Source organism: Salvelinus sp. IW2-2015, linkage group LG26, assembly GCF_002910315.2.
Source record: "Salvelinus sp. IW2-2015 linkage group LG26, ASM291031v2, whole genome shotgun sequence".
NCBI classification, from domain to species: domain Eukaryota; kingdom Metazoa; phylum Chordata; class Actinopteri; order Salmoniformes; family Salmonidae; genus Salvelinus; species Salvelinus sp. IW2-2015.
The window spans coordinates 31,845,017-31,865,806 of NC_036866.1; positions in this window are offsets into that span (position 1 = coordinate 31,845,017).

The window sequence follows — 20,790 nt, forward strand, 5'->3', positions numbered from 1 at the left end:
TGATTTAGAAGTCTTATTTCTTCTTAGTTAGATTGATTTAAAGTCTTAGTTCATCTTAGTTAGATTGATTTAGAAGTCTTAGTTCATCTTAGTTAGATTGATTTAGAAGTCTTGCATATGTGCTTGTGTATGCACCTTATGATCTCTCTCTCTTTTACACAATCACAGGAAATAATGGACCCAGCTACTGATATGACATTAAAGGGTACAGTATGGCTTACTGAATTATAATAGATGTGTTCAACTGGTACAGGAAAACAAAAAGTGTAGTGTAGTGTTATACTACTAATTAATATTAAGTTAAATCAGGTATAGGCCTACAGTTCTTTCACCAATGAGAAAAGTTCCATGGCTGAGGGTTAGCTGTAAATGAGCACTGCATATATTGCTTTTATCTACTGTACTGAGTTACTGTTGCTCCAAGTAGCTACGGAATGAGATGGATCAATATTGAACCCTGCAGAATCTGAGTGTGCGCTATAGAACAAGCACTAACACATCAGGCTGGCATATCTAAATTCCAGGGTGGTTTATTGTCTGTGAAGGACACATTTGTACAATGGACCGTGCTAAATTCAATCACTTCCACTGCTTAGTGTTGGAACCTGTGATGAGCTGTAGTGTCTGAAGTGGTGCAGAGTCTGAGTCAAGGAAATAAACTATTGGTTGACCAGGCATTGACCTTCCGTTGAATTGTGTTACTTTTACTTCATTTGTCTAACTGAAGTGAAGGGGAGCTCAGTGTTTGAATAGATACATTTTACTGACAAGTGTGAGAAGAGATCAGCTGGTGCCATAACATCAGGGCAGATTGGCTCCAGTTGACATAAAYAGGAGAAACAGACTATAATTGAATACATGGAGAGGCAGGAATGGGATTTTAAATGATTATTGAAGTTAAAAAATGAGAGAGGAGTTCATAAAGTAGCACAAAGAACAGTCCATTGAAGAAGCATTAATAATGCATATTGTGCCTCACCATTCTGAATACTTCCCAAATGTCATGTTTAAGGCCTTCCTGTTCTCTGTATAGAGATTGTTGTTATAACATCAACATACTGAAGATGCGGTGCAGTTATGCATCCCATGGTAATGTTGCTATACCTATTTTATATCGGATGATAGGGAGGATCTGTTTAGGTATCTTGTCGCATACCAAAAGGTTTATGTTATTCATCAGTGTCAGGATCCATTGACAGAGAGGASCAAAGTGCATGAGGCCAGTGGTGTAGTGCTGATTCAGAAACAGACCAGACTAGCCATGACCTGTCAAATCTCTAATCTTGAGTCAAGGTTTATTACCCGGGTAAAAGCAAATGGCGTATTGATGGAATGTTACATATTCTGCAGGCATTCAAGGTTAACAGTCTGAATTAAAACTTTCAGTCAAATAGTCTTTTGATTAGTGTTTCCCACACCACTTGTGACCTGGGCATGGGCTGTATCTGACAGCTGTTTGGAGAGTGTACCTCCTGAATGCTAAAATAATTAAATTGATAATCTAAAAACTGCTGAAGAGTGGGACTGTTTTGCATCCTTTTTTCATTCCACTAGTTCAAATGTAAATCACCCTTATCCCCCAGCAGCCCTCAGATATTGTGTCAATGACCCTTACAGAGATGGAATTGTCAGTAATATCTTAAGCTAGCCATTTGCCATAATAAATCAAATCAAACTGTATTTGTCACATGCGCCGAATGYGGTACTTGTACTGAGTCAACGTGCAGGGGTACAGGTTAGTCAAGGTAATTTGTACATGTAGGTAGGGGTGAAGTGACTATGCATAAATAATAAACAGCGAGAAGCAGCAGTTTAAAAAACAAATGGAGGTGTAGTGTCAATGTAAATAATCCGGTGGCCATTTGATTAATTGTTCAGCAGTCTTATGGCTTGCGGGTAGAAGCTTTTAAGAAGCCTTTTGGTACTAGTCTTGGCACTCCGGTACCACTTGCCATCCAGTAGCAGAGAAAACAGTCTATTTATTTAACCAGGTAAGTTGACTGAGAACATATTCTCATTTACAGCAARAACCTTGGAAATAGTTACATGGGAGAGGAGATGAATGAGCCATTTGTAAACTGGGGATGATTAGGTGGCTATGATGGTACAGAGGCCAGATTGGGAATTTAGCCAGGACACCAGGGTTAACACCCCTACATTAAGTGCCATGGGATCTTTATGTCCGCAGAGAGTCAGGACACCCGTTAAACGTACCATCCAAAAGACGTTATCCTACACAGGGCAATGTCCCCAATCACTGCCCTGGGATAWTTTTTTTAGACCAGAGGAAGGGTGCCTCCTACTGGCTCTCCAACACCACTTCCAGCAGCATCTGGTCTCCCATCCAGGGACTGACCAGGACCAATGCTGCTTAGCTTCAGAAGCAAGCCAGCAGCGAGATGCAGGGTGGTATGCTGCTGGATATGACTTTGGTGACTGGAGTCTTTGACAATTTTTTGGGCTCTAGCCTCGGCAGCTACATGTTTTGACAAATCAATGGCACCAAGGTTTTTAATTACACTTTCATTTATTAACAAGTTTCTCACAGCTCCTTTGTGTGATTTAATTATTGACACTTGGATGTGCAACCCAATTGAATGGCTTTAATCTTGATAGTGGATTATTAAAAAAAAATGTGCTACAAGCTTCAATAAACAATTACAAAACATGGCGTAGCAGCAGAGCGACATTACCATTTTGACCTCTTGGATTTTGATTAATGACTATGGCAATTTGAATGACTKTGGCTGAACATGACAATCCCATATGTACAGTGGCTTGCGAAAGTACTCACCCCCCTTGGCATTTTTCCTATTTTGTTGCCTTACAACCTGMAATTAAAATAGATTTTTGGGGGGTTTGTATCATTTGATTTACACAACATGCCTACTACTTTGAAGATGCAAAATATGTTGTTGTTGGCGAACAAACAAGAAATAGGACCAAAAAATTTAAAACTTGAGCGTGCATAACTATCCCCCCCCCCCAAAGTCAATATACTTTGTAGACCACCTTTTGCAGCAATTACAGCTGCAAGCCTCTTGGGGTACTGCTGCAGCTCCATCAAGATGGATGGGTTCCACTGGTGTACAGCAATCTTTAAGTCATACCACAGATTCTCAATTGGATTGAGGTCTGGGCTGTGACTAGGCCATTCTAAGACATTTAAAGGTTTCCCCTTAAAGCACTTGAGTGTTGCTTTAGCAGTATGCTTAGGGTTATTGTCCTGCTGGAATGTGAACCTCTGTCCCAGTCTCAAAGGGGATTTTGAGATTGTAATTTCATTACAAATCAAAAACGTCTAACACCTCATTGTGATCTCTACAGCACTGTTGACTGGTCGTCATTGARCTTGCGTAGGCTTAAACACTTGTATACACTGAATTCTAAGGCTATATTGGGTAAAATGCAATTTTATCTCTGTTCTTTTTTAGTCAGGTCGGTAAATTAAAAATCAATTACGGTCCCATTCTCATTTGCTTCTAACAGTACCAAAAATTATAACAGATCATGGTAMAAATAGTTTTAGTTACTTAGCTCCGTGGTCCTGGAATTCTCTCCTGAACATTTWAAAATTTGATGATCTAGTTTTGTTGGTGGAGTTTAAAGACTTGATCGATGTATATGTCATGGAAGAGTGTAATTGTCTTTAAGACAGCTGTTTTTAGTCAAGACTTTCGTGTTTTTTATGTAAAATYTTTTTGTTGTACAGTACTGTAAGTGTGTTTATAGTTTAGTTTAATGTTGTGTAGTGTATGTAAGTTGTTTTTGTCTGAAACGTTGTTTCTCCTGCTGCTTTTGGACCAGGTCTCTCTTGGAAAAGKGATGTTATCTCAATGAGAAAAACCTGTATAAATAAAGGATTATTTTTTTTTTTTAAATCTATGGAAGACTGAACCAGGTTTCCCTCAAGAATTTCCCTGTATTTAGCGCCATCCATCATTCCTTCAATTCTGACCAGTTTCCCAGTCTGACCAGTTTCCCATGATGCTGCCACCACCATGCTTCACTATGGGGATGYMGTTCTCGGGGTGATGAGAGGTTTTGGGTTTGCGCCAGACATTACATTTTCTTTGATGGCCAAAAAACTATATTTTAGTTTAATCTGACCAGAGTACCTTCTTCCATATGTTTGGGGAGTCTCCCACATGCCTTTTGGCGAACACGAAACATGTTTGCTTATTTTTTTATTTAAGAAATGTTTTTTTTTTTCTGGTCACTCTTCCGTAAAGCCCATCTCTGTGGAGTGTACTGCTTAATGTGGTCATATGGACAGATACTCCAATCTCCTCTGTGGAGCTTTGTAGCTCCTTCAGGGTTATCTTTGGTCTCTTTGTTGCCTCTCTGATTAATGCCGTCCTTGCCTGGTCCGTTAGTTTTGGTCGGCGGCCCTCTCTTGGCAGGTTTGTTGTGGTGCCATATTCTTTCAATTTTTTAATGATGGATTTAATGATGCTCCGTGGGATGTTCAAAGTTTCGGATGTTTTTATAACACAACCCTGACCTGTACTTCTCCACAATTTTGTGAATACATATGCAGGCACCACTTTTAGGTAGTTTTTTATTACATTTTCTGAAACAAGTTATTTTTTTCATTTCAATTCACCAATTTTGACTACTTTGTGTATGCCCATTACATGAAATCCAAATAAAAATCTATTACAGTTTGTAATACAACCAAATAGGAAAAATGCCAAGGGGGATGAATACTTTTGCAAGGCACTGTAATACCATATATTAGAAACACTAGGGTCAACAGCAAAGGCTGTAGTAAACATATGTTGATTTGCATTGCAGCAAACAATTGTGTTGCATTCAAACTTCAAAGAAACCACATTCATKATTTAATTGTTGCTGTTTGGTTGAATTCTCTAATATGCCATCCACGTAATTAGTTAAACTTTTACGTTAATGTATACTAAAGTACCCTGGGTTGGTTTAGCCAATAAGAAGCCTTGTTAAGCTTTTGGGCCAATCCCATGAACTCTGGAATAACTGTTATGAGGAAAACTTTTGAGTTGCTCGGACTCGTGATGCTGCTCGAAATGTGAGGAGAAGAGAGACGACTGTTACGCACGCCTCTGTGAAGAGGGAACGCAACACCCTGCTACAACTCAACTCTCCGTGAAGCGAAAGAGGTATGGACTGTAGGTGCGAGTAAGCATGACAAAAAGGCAGAATTGACCGTTTACTAGGATTTTATTCCTTACACGGTAATATGGGCGGAACCAAAGCAAAGAAAGTAAATATCAAAGCTCCCCCTCTCCTATCTAACCTGCCTACCCACTACTTACCTAACTTAGCACCACCTGGTGCCCTAACCAAAATACAGGGGGTGGTCCGCCCAGGTCTTACCTAGTGTGCCTAGACATGGAATATACTACGGGTATATGTATGCCCGCAGGCCTCTTGCCTAAGCACTCCCTAGGTGCCTTCCCCTTCCCCCCTGGGAACAAATGAAACAGAATATCAAACAATACTCAAACAAACTAATAAACAAAGGACATCAAATAAGCTTAGTTGAGCAACAATCTCCCACGGAACATACCAACTGCTCCCAGCAACAACTAACACAGTACATACCAACGACCAACATGCTATAACCCTCAGCCATCAACCTTCTCTCTCAGCAATGATCTAAGCCTCTGCCTCTCTCTCTCTCTCTCTCTCTCTCTCTCTCTCTCTCTCTCTCTCCTCGCTCTCGCTCTCGCTCTCCGCTCTCGCTCTCGCTCTCGCTCTCGCTCTCGCTCTCTCTCTCTCTCCTCTCTCTCTCTCTCTCTCTCTCTCTCTCTCTCTCTCTCCTCTCTCTCTCTCTCTCTCTCTTCTCTCTCTCTCTCTCTCTCTCTCTCTCTCTCTCTCTCTCTCTCTCTCTCTCTCTCTCTCTCTCTCTCTCTCTCTCTCTCTCTCTCTCTAAAACATACCGTTTGTAATAACAAAAACCAACGCATCCCCAGTTAGTAAACGCGTGATAGAGCGTCAGCAACCACATTCGCTGAGCCCTTCACATAAGGCGATCTGTACATTATATCCTTGTACAATCAGAGCCCCCCGCATAAGGCGGCGGTTCTGATTGTACATTTATTTCAAGAACACCAATGTATTATGGTCCGTGAAGACCATTACAGGCAAGGCACTGGATCCCACATATACTTCAAAGAACTGTAAGGCTAGCAATAAAGCCAGCGTCTCTTGTTCAATTGTGGAGTACCTTGACTGACACGAGTTGAATTTACGGGAGAAGAAACTGACGGGCCGATCCACTCCATCTTCATCTTCCTGTAAGAGAACCGCACCCACCCCCACTATACTAGCGCCAACCTCCAACTTAAAAGGTTTGTCAAAGTTGGGGGCGGCAAGCACTGGGGCACTACAAAGTAGCGCTTTAGCGGACTCAAAAGCATGATTACAGTCCTTGGACCACTTAAATGGTACCTTGGGACTAAGCAGAGATGAAAGGGGGGCTACTACCGTCGAGAAATTCTTACAGAATGTACGATAGTACCCTACCATCCCTAGGAATCTGCGCAACTGGCGGCGAGTTGTGGGAGCAGGAAAAGCAACAATTGCTTCCACTTTGCCAGATACTGGGCYCACTTGATCTCGTCCCACTTGTTTCCCTAAGTAAGTCACCGTAGCCTTCCCAAATTCACACTTGACCAAATTGAGGGTTAAAGCAGCATTCTCCAACCGCTGTAACACACTTTTCAAAGTGGAGAGATGATCAGACCAAGTAGACGAATGTATCACCACATCGTCAAGGTATGCAGTACAATTTGGCACATCTGCAAACACAATGTTAACTACACGCTGAAATGTAGCAGGTGCATTACACATGCCAAAGGGCATCACAGTGTATTGTACAAAGTTATCAGGCGTAACAAAAGCCGATATGTCAGAAGCTCGAGAGGTCAGAGGCACCTGCCAATAACCTTTTAACAAATCTAACTTACTAWCGTAAGCAGCAGAGCCAATTCTATCAATGCAGTCATCTAATCGAGGTAGAGGAAAAGAATCAGACTTTGTAACTGCATTTACACGACGATAGTCCGTGCATAAGCGGGACGTACCGTCAGGCTTAGGAACAAGAATACATAGGGAACTCCAAGAGCTGTTACTGGGTTTTGCCATGTCATTCTGTAATAAATAAGCTACCTCACTTTTCATTACCTCCCTTTTCTTTGCATTAACCCGGTACGGATGCTGYCGTATAGGAGCAGCGTTCCCTACATTCACGTCATGTTCCAAGATGGACGTGCGACTTGGAACGTCCTGAAACACATTGAGAAAACGGTTTATCAATAYSATAAGGTCCTTAGTTTGATCGTTATCCAAATGTTCCATTTGAGAGGGTAACTTCTTCAGCATCTCTGAATTACATAGGCGTTCACACTGCTGTAACGTATGGCGTAACTCCAACCCGTCCTCCTTATCCTCCTCTAGGTCCCAGCCAGGCTTCAGCACCACCYCAGCCACACTGGAGACGGCGGGCTGGACCGGCTTACTTGAGGAGCTGTCTGGAGAGTCACGTACATAATATGCTTTTAGCATGTTAACATGACACACACGGGAAGAACGCCTTCGATCTGGGGTCTTTATCACATAATTGGTGTCACTGAGTTTTTTTCCACAAGATATGGTCCAGAGAAACGTGCTGACAGAGATGAGACAGGAATTGGCAATAAAACAAAAACTTGATCCCCTGGTGCAAAAGAACGGCCAACAGCCTTTTTGTCATAATGCAACTTCATGCGTTTTTGCGAAGAGGAGAGAGACTTTTGGGCTAACGCACATGCGGCGTGCAGTCTCTCCCGCATCTTACTGACATAATCCAACACATTTTTAGGGGCGCTACTGGGTGTAGGAGATAAGATATGCTCCTTCAAAACTTTCAGCGGACCCCGTGGGGTGTGTCCAAACACAAGGTCAGCAGGGCTGAACCCTAAGGACTCTTGTATCGTTTCCCTTATAGCAAATAGGACAAAGGGCACCCCCTCATCCCAATCGGTACTGGTATCCATACAATACTTGCGTAGCATTGCCTTCAGCGTCTGATGCCAGCATTCAAGAGCCCCTTGACTCTCTGGATGATACGGACCTGATGGGAAATACACAGCGTCTTTAACAGATTTGAAAACAGTTTTGACATAAAGTTGGTTTATGACAAAAAGGCTGTTGGCCGTTCTTTTGCACCAGGGGATCAACTATTGTTGTTGAGCTTAAAACTTTTACACCTGTGAAGAGATAACGAAATTGTATTTAGCAAAAATACTGTTGCTTTAACTTACTTACATGTTACAAGTGTACAGAAAGTCTACGTAGTTAAACATCTATCTGTCGAACTAACCTGAATTTGCCTGCTGTGTGGAMGATTAGCTATAATTGCAACAGGAGCTAGCGTAGCTTGTCGGATCGGGATGTGCTGAGAAGGGCTTTGTTCCGAGACAACCAGAGAACTTAATTTGTGATGCTGGACATCTCTCTATTGCATTTAGGGCATTTTCCACCATGGATTACAGATAGGAGAGAACCTTGGAATTATTGTTTCAGGGGGTTTGCTATGGTGCTGTGAGTYACATTGGGTTTTCCCATTCATTTGCTGAATCATTCGGTTTATATCAACATTTGTTGAGCTCCAACATGTGCCAACGTTAGCTTGCATGACTTGGTTTTGAGAGTGCACTATATACCCAGGGGTTTTATTTGTATTGCTATATTGTGAATGATTGTATTTGTATTACCTGATAATTTTTTCTTGATAGTGCATTCAAGTCAAATTGCATTCTGTGTGTGGTTGTATTTTATTCCAGTCATTCATTATGATTGCATGGGAGAACATTCTTGAAACAGTAATCAAAGTCTTTATATATCTATTAGTAATTACACTAGCCTCTCGTTTTTTTCCCTTGTGAGTCAATATCATTCAAGTTAATTTACTGATATGTCCCTTTCACKATTATTCTCATGCTGATCTATCCAGGTCTGTGGTAAGAGGGTTACACATAGTTTGGTTGCAACTTTGTGAGAGAGAGATACAGATAATTATATTATATACAGAATGCAGAGAAATAGAGAGAAATAAYAAGAAAAGAGACTTGCCTATTATTCATTCTTATAATCTCTACCTCAACAGAAAATGTGCCTGGATATATGATAAGCATTACTCTGTGTGGGATCACACATCTAACTCTTCCATGATACTATGACAATGCATTTCATAATTTTTCAAGCACAATTTCCTTGACAATGCATGTTATTCTGTTTCAAGCACAAATTCTCCAGGTCGTCACCAACATTGAGAAAATTCCCAAGTACTGTTCACTGGGTGTCTGGCAAAGCCACTCACTGAATAATATAGAGGAGGAACAAAAGGTCAATGTTGAGGAGAAAATATACACCTCAGATTATTCGATTTAACAATTTTTCAATTTCACAACACTAAATCAAAATTTAGCAGGACACTTAATGATTAAGAATTGTTACCAAAAAAAAAGAGATGTGTATCTCATCTCATGGCATGTGTATCAGACAGAGTAGTCTCTGCTAGCTGATACACAGCAAGCCTAGCTCAAATGGCCCCTTAKACGTGCACTTAAACAGCCGGCACAAAGGTGACTTTGGCAGCGATTACAGCTGTAGGTCTTTCTTGGTAAGTCTTTAAGATTTTTCCACAACTGGATTGTACAACATTTGTCCATTTATTATTTCAAAATTCTTCAAGCTCTATCAAAATGGTTGTTGATCATGGCTAGACAACAATTTTCAGGTCTTGCCATAGACTTCCAAGTAGATTTAAGTCAATACTCTAACTCGGTCACTCAGGAACATTCACTGTCTTCTTGGGAAGCAACTCCAGTGTAGATTTGGCCTTGTAGTTTAGGTTATTTTCCTGCAGAAAGGTCAATTCATCCGAGTGTCTGGTGGAAAGCAGACTATAACAGGTTTTCCTCTAGGATTTTYTTGTACTTTGCTCCATTTCGTTTATTTTTTATCCTGAAGACTCCCCAGTCTACGATTACAAGCATACCCAGAACATGATACAGCCATCACTATACTTGAAAATATGGAGAGTGTTACTCAGTAATGTGATGTATTGGATTTACCCCAAACATAACACCTTGTATTCCAGACTAAAAGATAATTGCTTTGCAATTTTTTTGCAGTATTACTTTTGTGCCTTCTGTACAGGCTTTCTTCTTTTCAGTCTGTCATTTAGGACAGTAACTATAATGCCATGTTGTTGATACATCCTTAGTTTTCTCATATCACAGACATTAAACTTTGTAACTGTTTTAAAGTCAACATTGGCCTCATGGTGAAATCCCTAAGCCGTTTTCTTCCTCTCTGGCAACTGAGTTAGGAAGCATGCCTGTATCTTTGTAGTGGCTGGGTGTATTGATACACCATCCAACGTATAATTAATAACTTCACTGTGCTCAAGGGGATATTCAATGTCTGTTTTTTTTTTAAACCCATCTCCCAATAGGTGCCCTTCTTTGAGATGCATTGGAAAACCTCCCTGGTCTTTGTGGTTGAATCTGTGTTTGAAATTCACTGCTCAACTGAGGGACATTACTGATAATTGTATGTGTGGGATACAGTGATGAGGTAGTCAGTCAAAAATCATGTTTAACACTCTCCATGAGATTATGTGAATTGTTACACATTTTTACTCCTGAACCTATTTAGGCTTGCCATAACAATGGAGTTGAATACATATTGACTCAAGACATTTTAACTTGACATTTTTTTATTAATTTGTWAAACCTTCATTACACTTTGACATTATGTGGTWTTGTGTTTAGGCCGSTGACAAAACAATCTCAATTTAATCAATTTRAAATTCAGGCTGTWAGACAACCAAATGTGGAAAAAGTCAAGGGGTGTGAATACTTTCTGAAGGCACTTTTCCTTGGGTATAGGAGATGAGATCCGTTTTGGCAAGAGCACACATTTCCTCTGATGGAGATAGAGCCCTCCCACCCTCCCCACGCCACCCAGAGCCCATCCCCTCAGTGAACCCTGGTGATGGATTTTCTCTAAAAATATTCTGTCACAGACATTCCAATATTAATTATCTCTGTCCTTCTACTCTTCTTCTCTTTGTGGCCATGCTTTCCCTACTTTCTTTCTCACAGTAGGCAGGTTTCCATTGGCCCAGGTTTAGTCGACAAAAACAATGTCTGAAGAAAAATCATTGTGACATTTGTACTGGAAACTGCAGATATACTATAGGAGTCGTTTTCAAAAAATGGAGTACAKTTTTATTCGTTCAACAGTGGTAGATCTTTCTTTTGTCAAAGCTTTTTAAATAAAATCAAATGAAACTTTATTTGTCACATGCGCTGTATACAACAAGTATTCGTAAAGTGTTTACTTACAAGCCCTTAACCAACAATGTAGAGTAAGAAAATATTTGCTAAATAAACTAAAGTTAAAAYAGTAACACAATAAAATAACAATACTGAGGTTATATACAGGGGGTACCGTTACTGAGTCAACGTGCACAGGTACAGGTTAGTCGAGGTCATTTGTACATGTAGGTAGGGGTAAAGTGACTATGCATAGATAATAAATAGCAAGTAGCAGCAGTGTACAAAACAAATGGAGGTGTAGTGTCAATGTAAATAGTCCGGTGGCCATTTGATTAATTGTTTAGCAGTCTTATGGCTTGGTGGTAGAAGTTGCGACAAATGATGATGGAAACAGTGTTTGTTTAATAAATTATGGTTGCCGAATAATTTTGAATGTGTGTTCCCATTGAACTCTCTTTTGTGGATTTAAACAGCTGGACTTAGAATGTCGAATAAAAATTAAGTTGTTGAATTTTTTCCCTTGTCCATTTCGGTAAAATGTGCATTAATGAAGTGGCGACAGCCTGTATGCCCTGCCCACATATCTGTTGCATTTCTCAGGTWGCCAGCAAAAGTCACTTTCATTCATGTAGTCCTAGTAGAGATCTGAAACAAATTGGTGGTGAAACTTCGAATWMCAATGTAAAGCAATTCAGGCATTCTTGAATGTCAAGACAATCCTTGCATTGAAAGTAAAAATACTTTTATATAGTTTAATAAATGGATTTTGCAAGCAGTAGGCATTTAGGTTTTTAGGAACATTTAAAACAAATCATAAGTCCAGCTGTTTAAATCCACAAAAGAGAGTTCAATGGAAARACACCATGGTGGGCAACTGTCGCATCTATTTTCTATCCCAGCTTTCTATATGTCGACACAAAATCCCTGGACACGTTCATGGAAACCTACCTAGTGTCTCTCTACATCTGACAGCATCTCTCTTTGTCGTTTCTGTGTCTGTCTCTCTTTCTCTCGCATCCTTTTTCATCCGCTCACACAGATCATTAATGTATTTTATTTTAGAGTAAGTTTAATTTGTCAAATRAAAGTGGACAAGACAGACCATTCATTTGCAACAAAACAATACACTATTAGTAAGTAATCTCTCTCACGCATGGATGACCCTACGCCATGATATCAGATACTACACTGTGAGACAGATTTGACTACTTAGCACCGGTTATTTTTAGAAGAAGAACAAAAGGTGAATTGAGAATAAAGATGTGACAGATTTGTGTTTTCGTGGTTTATTTTTCAAAATGCCCTCTGGGCCCATCTGGAAGAATCATACCAGCTAAAATCTTGTAGTTTAAAAACACTTCTAACACATCACATAGCAAATGAGCTTAACTGTACAAGRGATTAAATTAGTTTAAAGGAAAAATAACATCAGTAAAAGTAACACTGAGTCCAGCAAAGACTAGATRCACAAAACCCCTCACTATAGATAGAGAAAAACAGTGAGTTCTGAGAGTTGGAGTAGTGGCAGCTGTAAAGAAACAACTAGCGGCGTCTGCGAGTGGAATTGCTAATACATTTCCAATGTGTTTTAGAGTAAGATAGCAAGGAACAATGGAACTGCTGCAGAGGATAGAAAGTGCAGACAACCCACCTGGCTGGAGAGCTGTTTCTTAGGAAAACATATGCCACAGGCCTGCGGTAAAGTGTCAGACACAACTGAGAGGCTGAACGATGGTGGGCTACCATCAAAATACACACACACGTGCACAGACACACAAACAAACACACACAGGCATGTCACTCTCACACTCATACTCACATGCGCACGCACACACACACACACTCCAATCACCAACCTCCCTGCACAGCTGAGAAAACGCAATATATGGACAGACACTACATGCCTGGGACTCACACATTCATTTATGCACTGTCTTTTTGTGCTTCTTGATATTTTACTCTCCTCTCTCTTCCACTCTGGCTTGCACACAGAAAGATGGTGAACATTTGCAGTGTGCAGTGAATCATAGTGGATGATTGGCATCAACAGAAAGGGGCKAAGGGCACCTCCCAAAGCCAGAGCGCAGTGACCTGTCAGCATCTAACAGAGTTTTTACAAAACACATTCTCAGCAGTGCTTCAGTATCTACCAACTTGGCTATAGATCTCRTCCTTAATATTCTCTCTCAACCCATGTCTCAAAGGAGGCTGGAGTTCATACAAGAAGTCTTCTCGGGTCCAAAAAGTTGGACCAGAATGGACCCGAGGACAATCAGACCCYAACACGAATGGACCCTAGGACAAACTGACCTAGAGCCGACCCGTAACCTAACAAGTCTGGGTCTAGACCAGAACAGATTGGACCCGAGTGACAATAAACATATATGTTTATCAGCCAAGTTGCTCTTCTGGTTAACGAGTAGGGCTTTATATGTTGGCTAGGCCTTCTATAAGTCAATAAATTCACATTAGTGTAAAATAAATATTTTATAGGCTATGCAGAGCCGTGGTCATGTCCATTCAGGTCCACTCGGGTCTATCAACTGTAGTTACATAGACCCGAGACCCATGACATTCAAACAGGACCCAACCCTGTTGACAAATTAGAATTTTGGATCCGAGACCTACTCGGGCCCCGGGTCCAATCTCGGGTATTTGGGTTCCTGTGGATCCGTGAATAACTCTAGTACATACAGTAACTCTAAAAGTTACAGTTAAGTAACATAGTTCATATTCCGTGTGCCTCAGTTGGTAGAGTGTGGTGCTTGCAACACCATGGATGTGGTTTCGTTTCCCATGTGGGACCAGTATGAAAAAGTATGAAAATGTACACTACTTTAAGTCACTCTGAATAACAGTATCTGCTAAACAAAAAAATAAATACTAATAGTGTTTGTGTTTCCAGCTGTTACAGAAACAGCACCTTGCTTAGTGCACAAKGTTTACTCCTCATCAACATTCCCAATGTGTTCAGCTTTGCAATGTCAGTCCCCCAGACTTAAGGCTCGGGTCCTAGAGAATAAAGAGTATTCAGCAGTTTCCTTAAATCAAACAGCCCATGAAGGTTTCATTTTCAATTGATCTGATGCAATTTACAGTACTTCCCAGAGTCAGGAGTTTTTGCTCACTGCTTTTTTAAGGACCGGAATGCTGCCAACAGGTCTGCTGCTGCTGTCGTGTGTGTGTGTGTGTCTGTGTGTGTCCGTGCTTGCATGTGTTTGTGTGTGTGCATGCATGCTTGCTTGTGTGTGTGTGTGTGTGTGTGTGAGATAAAGAGAGAGCAAACGAGGGAGAAAGAGAGAAGCTAGAGTCATTGAGTATATGGGTCGAAACATTTCATTTGTTGATAAAAATTGTAGATTATCTAGGTTACGGTCTATACAGACATTGGTTTGTTATGTTAGGAATGCACCATTTATCTGATCAGAAAATTGAAGTTCAACCATGGGTTGCCATCTCCCAGGAATTTCTCCATTAGTCTCACTTGAAAGTTCTCAAGGGTTTTTCTCCTTCTTTATACGTCACCACTATTGATACAACTGAGAAATAAAGTATGACAATAAGGCAAACTAAAGTTTAGGCTTGATACACAAAAATAAACTGTGTCATGTTGTGACAGTATGTGCAGTACACCTCCTACTCATTGTGTTTTATCCATCTCATGTCAACAGAGGATGAGCCCTCAACTGCCATGGAAACATTGTTTTGGAATGGGAAACCATGTGGCAAGACCAAATCAAATCGACCAACTGCTAGGTTCAGAATGGCCATGACTGTAGCCTCTCCCTCTCTCCGCCTCTTTTCCCTTTTAAGGCTCCTGGCCTTGCCTCAAAATAATCCCAGTTGTGGGATTGCTAGGGGACTACAATTCAACTYGTGGAAATTAAACTTCCGCTACACCATGGCGCCAATGTGCCTTCAATGTGACGTTCTACCAGCTACACAGATACCAACCTAAATCAACTGTATACCTTATTATTTGAATTCCCAGGATAGAATGAATGCACGCGTCAGCCATCAAGGATTTAACCTCTGCAATTCATGAGCAGGACACTGCCATTGGACACGACGCAACGCGAGCTTCAAAGCAGCTTTCATTGATGTCAAAGAAAGCATTCCCTCAATGGCTGATGGCAGTGTTGGAGGCCCGATGTCTGTAGTGTAGCAGGGTTGCAAGAATGACAKAACATAGATTTAGAGAATTAAAAGAACAATCAAAGTGCCCAATCATCACTTAAAATATTTGGTGTGTGACAGAATGGTGACACTCAATGAACTATTTGACCACTCAAGTCAGTCAAACCCAATATTGACCATTCAATACTAGAACAGCAAGGCCTTGAGGGTCTCCCCTCCAGGTGTCACCCATCTTCCACTATATCCCCTGTGCATTTACACCTGTGTTTTCTGTCTGTCTGTTGCCAGTTCGTCTTGTTTGTTCAAGCCTACCAGCGTTTTGTGTCTCAGCTCCTGTAGTTTCCAGTTTCTCTATTCTCGTCCTCCTGGTTTTTGACCCTGGCCTGTCCTGACCCTGTACCCGCCCGCCTGACCACTCTGCCTGACCCTGAGCCTGCCTGCCGCCCCGTACCTTTGCTCCACCTCTGGATTACCGACCTCTGCCTGACATGACCCTGAGCCTGCCTGCCTTTCTGTATCTTGGCCTCTATTCTGGATTATCGACCTCTGCCTGCAAAGAAACCACTACTAAAAGGGCACCAATAAGAAGTGACTTGCTTGGGCCAAGAAACATGTGCAATGGACATTAGACCGGTGGAAATCTGTCCTTTGGTCTGAGTCCGAATTTTTTATTTTTGGTTCAAACCGCCGTGTCTTTGTGAGATGCAGAGTAGGTGAATGGATGATCTCTGCATGTGTGGTTCACACCGTGAAGCATGGAAAAGGAGGTGTGGTGGTGCTGTGCTGGTCACACTGTCAGTGATTTATTTAGAATTCAAGGCACACTTAACCAGCATGGCTACCACAGCATTCTGCAGCGATATGCCATCCCATCTGGTTTGCTCTTAGTGGGACTAAKATTTGTTTTTCAACTGGACAATGACCCAATACWCACCTCCAGGCTGTGTAAGGGCTATTTCACCAAGAAGGAGAGTGATGGAGTGCTGCATCAGATGACTTGGCCTCTACAATCACCCTCCTCAACCAAATTGAGATGGTTTGGGATCAGTTGGACTGCAGAGTGAAGGAAAAGCAGCCAACAAGTGCTCAGCATATGTGCGAACTCCTTCAAGACTGTTGGAAAAGTATTCCAGGTGACTACCTCATGAAGCTGGTTGAGAGAATGCCAAGAGTGTGCAAAGCTYTCATCAAGGCAAAGGGTGGCTGCCAGAATATAAAATATAAACYTCCCTTTTTCAGGATCCTGTCTTTCAAAGATACTTTGTAAAAATCCAAATAACTTCACAGATCTTCATTGTAAAGGGTTTAAACACMGTTTCCCATGCTTGTTCAATGAACCATAAACAATTAATGAACATGCACCTGTGGAACGGTCGTTAAGACACTAACAGCTTATAGACAGTAGGCAATTAAGGTCACAGTTATMAAATCTTAGGACACTAAAGAAGCCTTTCTATTGACTCTGAAAAACAACAAAAGAAAGATGCCCAGGGTCCCTGCTCATCTGCGTGAACATGCCTTAGGCATGCTGCAAGGAGGCATGAGGACTGCAAATGTGGCCAGGGCAATACATTGCAATGTCCGTACTGTGAGACGCCTAAGACAGCGCTACAGGGAGACAGGACGGACAGCTGATCATCCTCGCAGTGGCAGACCACGTGTAACAACACCTGCACAGGATCGGTACATCCAAACATCACTCCTGCGGGACAGATACAGGATGGCAACAACTGCCCGAGTTACACCAGGAACGCGCAATCCCTCCATCAGTGCTCAGACTGTCCGCAATATGCTGAGAGAGGCTGGACTGAGGGTTTGTAGGCCTGTTGTAAGGCAGGTCCTCACCAGCCGTGACCGACAACAGCGTTGCCTATGGGCACAAACCCACCGTCGCTGGACCAAACAGGACTGGCAAAAAGTGCTCTTCTCTGACGAGTTACATTTTTGCCTCACCAGGGGTGATGGTCGGATTCACGTTTATCATCGAAGGATTGAGCGTTACAACGAGGCCTGTACTGTGGAGCGGAATCAATTTGGAGGTGGAGGGTCAGTCATGGTGTGTCACAGCATCATCGGACTGAGCGTGTTGTTATTGCAGGCAATCTCAACGCTGTGCGTTACAGGGAAGACATCCTCCTCCCTCATGTGGTACCTTTCCTGCAGGCTCATCCAGACTTGACCCTCCAGCATGACAATGCCACCAGCCATACTACTCGTTCTGTGCATTTCTCCTGCAAGACAGGAATGTCAGTGATCTGCCATGGCCAGAGAAGAACCCGGATCTCAATCTCATTGAGCACGTCTGGGACCTGTGGATCGGAGGGTGAGAGCTAGGGCCATTCCCCCCAGAAATGTCCGGGAACTTGCAGGTGCCTTGGTGGAAGAGTGGATGTAACATCTCACAGCAAGAACTGGCAAATCTGTTGCAGTCCATGAGGAGGAGATGCACTGCAGTACTTAATGCAACTGGTGGCCACACCAGATACTGACTGTTACTTTTGATTTTGACCTTCCCTTTGTTCAGGGACACATTATTCAACTTATGTTAGTCACATGTCTGTAGAACTTGTTCAGTTTATGTCTCAGTTGTTGAATTTTGTTATGTTCGTACAAATACTTACACATGTTGACTTCTGTAACCGTAAAAGCCTTGGTTTCATGCATGTTAACATTAGAAGCCTACTCACTAAGTCTGTTTTACTCACTGCTTTAGCACACTCTGCCAACCCGGATGTCTTAGTCGTGTCTGAATTCTGGTTTAGGAAAACCACCAAAACCCTGAAATCTCCATCGCTAACTATAACATTTTCCGCCAAGATAGAACTGCCAAAGGGGGCGGTGTTGCAATCTACTGCAAAGATAGCCTGCAGAGTTCTGTATTACTATCCAAGTCTGTACCCAAACAATTCGAGCTTCTACTTCTAAAAATGCACCTTTCCAGAAACAAGTCTCTCACTGTTGCCGCTTGCTATAGACCTCCCTCTGCCCCCAGCTGTGCCCTCGATACCATATGTGAATTGATTGCCCCCATCTATCTTCTGAGCTTGTGCTACTAGGCGACCTAAACTGAGACATGCTTAACACCACGGCCATCCTACAATCTAAGCTTGTGCCCTCAATCTCACACAAATTATCAATGAACCTACCAGGTACAACTTCAAATCCGTAAACACGGGCACCCTCATAGATGTCATCCTAACTAACTCACCCTCCAAATACACTGTTTTACGCTGTTTTCAATCAAGATATCAGCGATCACTGCCTCATTGCCTGCATCCGTAATGGGTCTGCGACCAAACCTCATCACTGTCAAACGCTCCTTAAAACACTTCTGCGAGCAGGCCTTTCTAATCGACCTGGTCGGTGTATCCTGGAATGACATTGACCTCATCCCGTCAGTAGATGATGCCTGGCTATTCTTTAAAAGTGCCTTCCTCACCATCTTAAATAAGCATGCCCCATTCAAAAAAAAATTAGAACTAGGAATAGATATAGTCCTTGGTTCACTCCAGACCTGTCTGCCCTTGACCAGCACAAAAACATCCTGTGGCGTTCTGCATTAGCATCGAATAGCGCCCGTGATATGCAACTTTTAAGGGAAGCTAGGAACAAATATGCACAGGCAGTTAGGAAAGCTAAGGCTAGCTTTTTCAAACAGAAATTTGCATCCTGTAGTATTAACTCAAAAAAGTTCTCTGACACTGTAAAGTCCATGGAGAATAAGAGCACCTCCTCCCAGCTGCCCACTGCTCTGAGGCTAGGAAACACTGTCACCTCCGATAAATCGACTATAATTGAGAATTTCAATAAGCATTTCTCTACGGCTGGCCATGCTTTCCACCTGGCTACCCCCTACCCCAGTCAACTGCCCGGCACCCTCCACAGCAACCTGCCACCATTTCTCCTTCACCCAAATCCAGATAGCTGATGTTCTGAAAGAGCTGCAAAATCTGGACCCCTACAAATCAGCTGGGCTATCTGGACCCTCTCTTTCTAAAATGATCTTCAGAAATTGTTGCAACCCCTATTACTAGCCTGTTCAACCTCTCTTTCGTATCGTCTGAGATTCCCAAAGATTGGAAAGCTGCCGCGGTCATCCCTCTCTTCTAAGGGGGTGACACTCTAGACCCAAACTGCTACAGACCTATATCTATCCTACCCTGTCTTTCTAAGGTCTTCGAAAGCCAGTAAACAAACAGATTACCGACCATTTCGAATCCCACCATACCTTCTCCACTATGCAATCTGGTTTCAGAGCTGGTCATGCGTGCACCTCAGCCATGCTCAAGGTCCTAAACGACATCATAACCGCCATCGATAAGAGACATTACTGTGCAGCTGTATTTATCGAACTGGACAAGGCTTTCGACTCATCCAGACTCACATTAAGCATCTACAATCCAAAAGTAAATCTAGAATCGGCTTCCTATATCGCAACTAAGCATCCTTCACTCATGCTGCCAAACATACCCTCGTAAAACTGACCATCCTACCGATCCTCGACTTCAGTGATGTCATCTATAAAATAGCCTCCAACACTCTACTCAACAAACTGGATGCAGTTTATCACAGTGCCATCCGTTTTGTCACCAAAGCCCCATACACTACCCACCATTGCGACCTGTACACTCTCGTTGTTTGGCCAAAAGAGAGAGATTAGAGCTGCAAAACTGTTATACATTGTGAATATGTAGGCATCGGATTCACCAGAATGTCCGGAGATATTTTGGACACCACACTAAATCTGACCAACCAGAACTCATCATAAACTTTACATAAAAATACTGTGTTGTAAATGGCAAATGAAAGATACACTGGTTCTTAATGCAAACGCCGTGTTAGATTTTTTAAAATAACTTTAATAACAGCTTGGCGTTATTGCGAGACAGCGCCCGCCAAACGGCAGAGAATAGAATAACATTTTCCAAGAAAATACGAAAATAACATCATAAATTGTTCACTTTTGTGAGCTTCCATCAGAATCTGTAACAAGGAGTCCATAGGTCGAGAATAAATCGTTTAGAATGTCCTTCTCCTGTCGAATTCGTGCCACAATCTAGCCAATGTTGATGACGTTCCTAGTTTCTCTCTGACGCAAAGAACGGGAAAACTCCAAAAGTCCAAATAACGTTGAATAAATGATAGAACTCGGTTGAAAAAACCTGCTTTACGATGTTATTATCACATGCATCAAATAAATCAGAGCCGGAGATATTAGCCGTGTATACCGAACGCTTATCATAAGACAATATGGAGGTGCTTCCCGCGCCTTGGTAGACAAAGGAAATTCTGGACACGTCATTCCAAGAGCTCTTGTTCGACCTCAGATCAAGCTAGACAC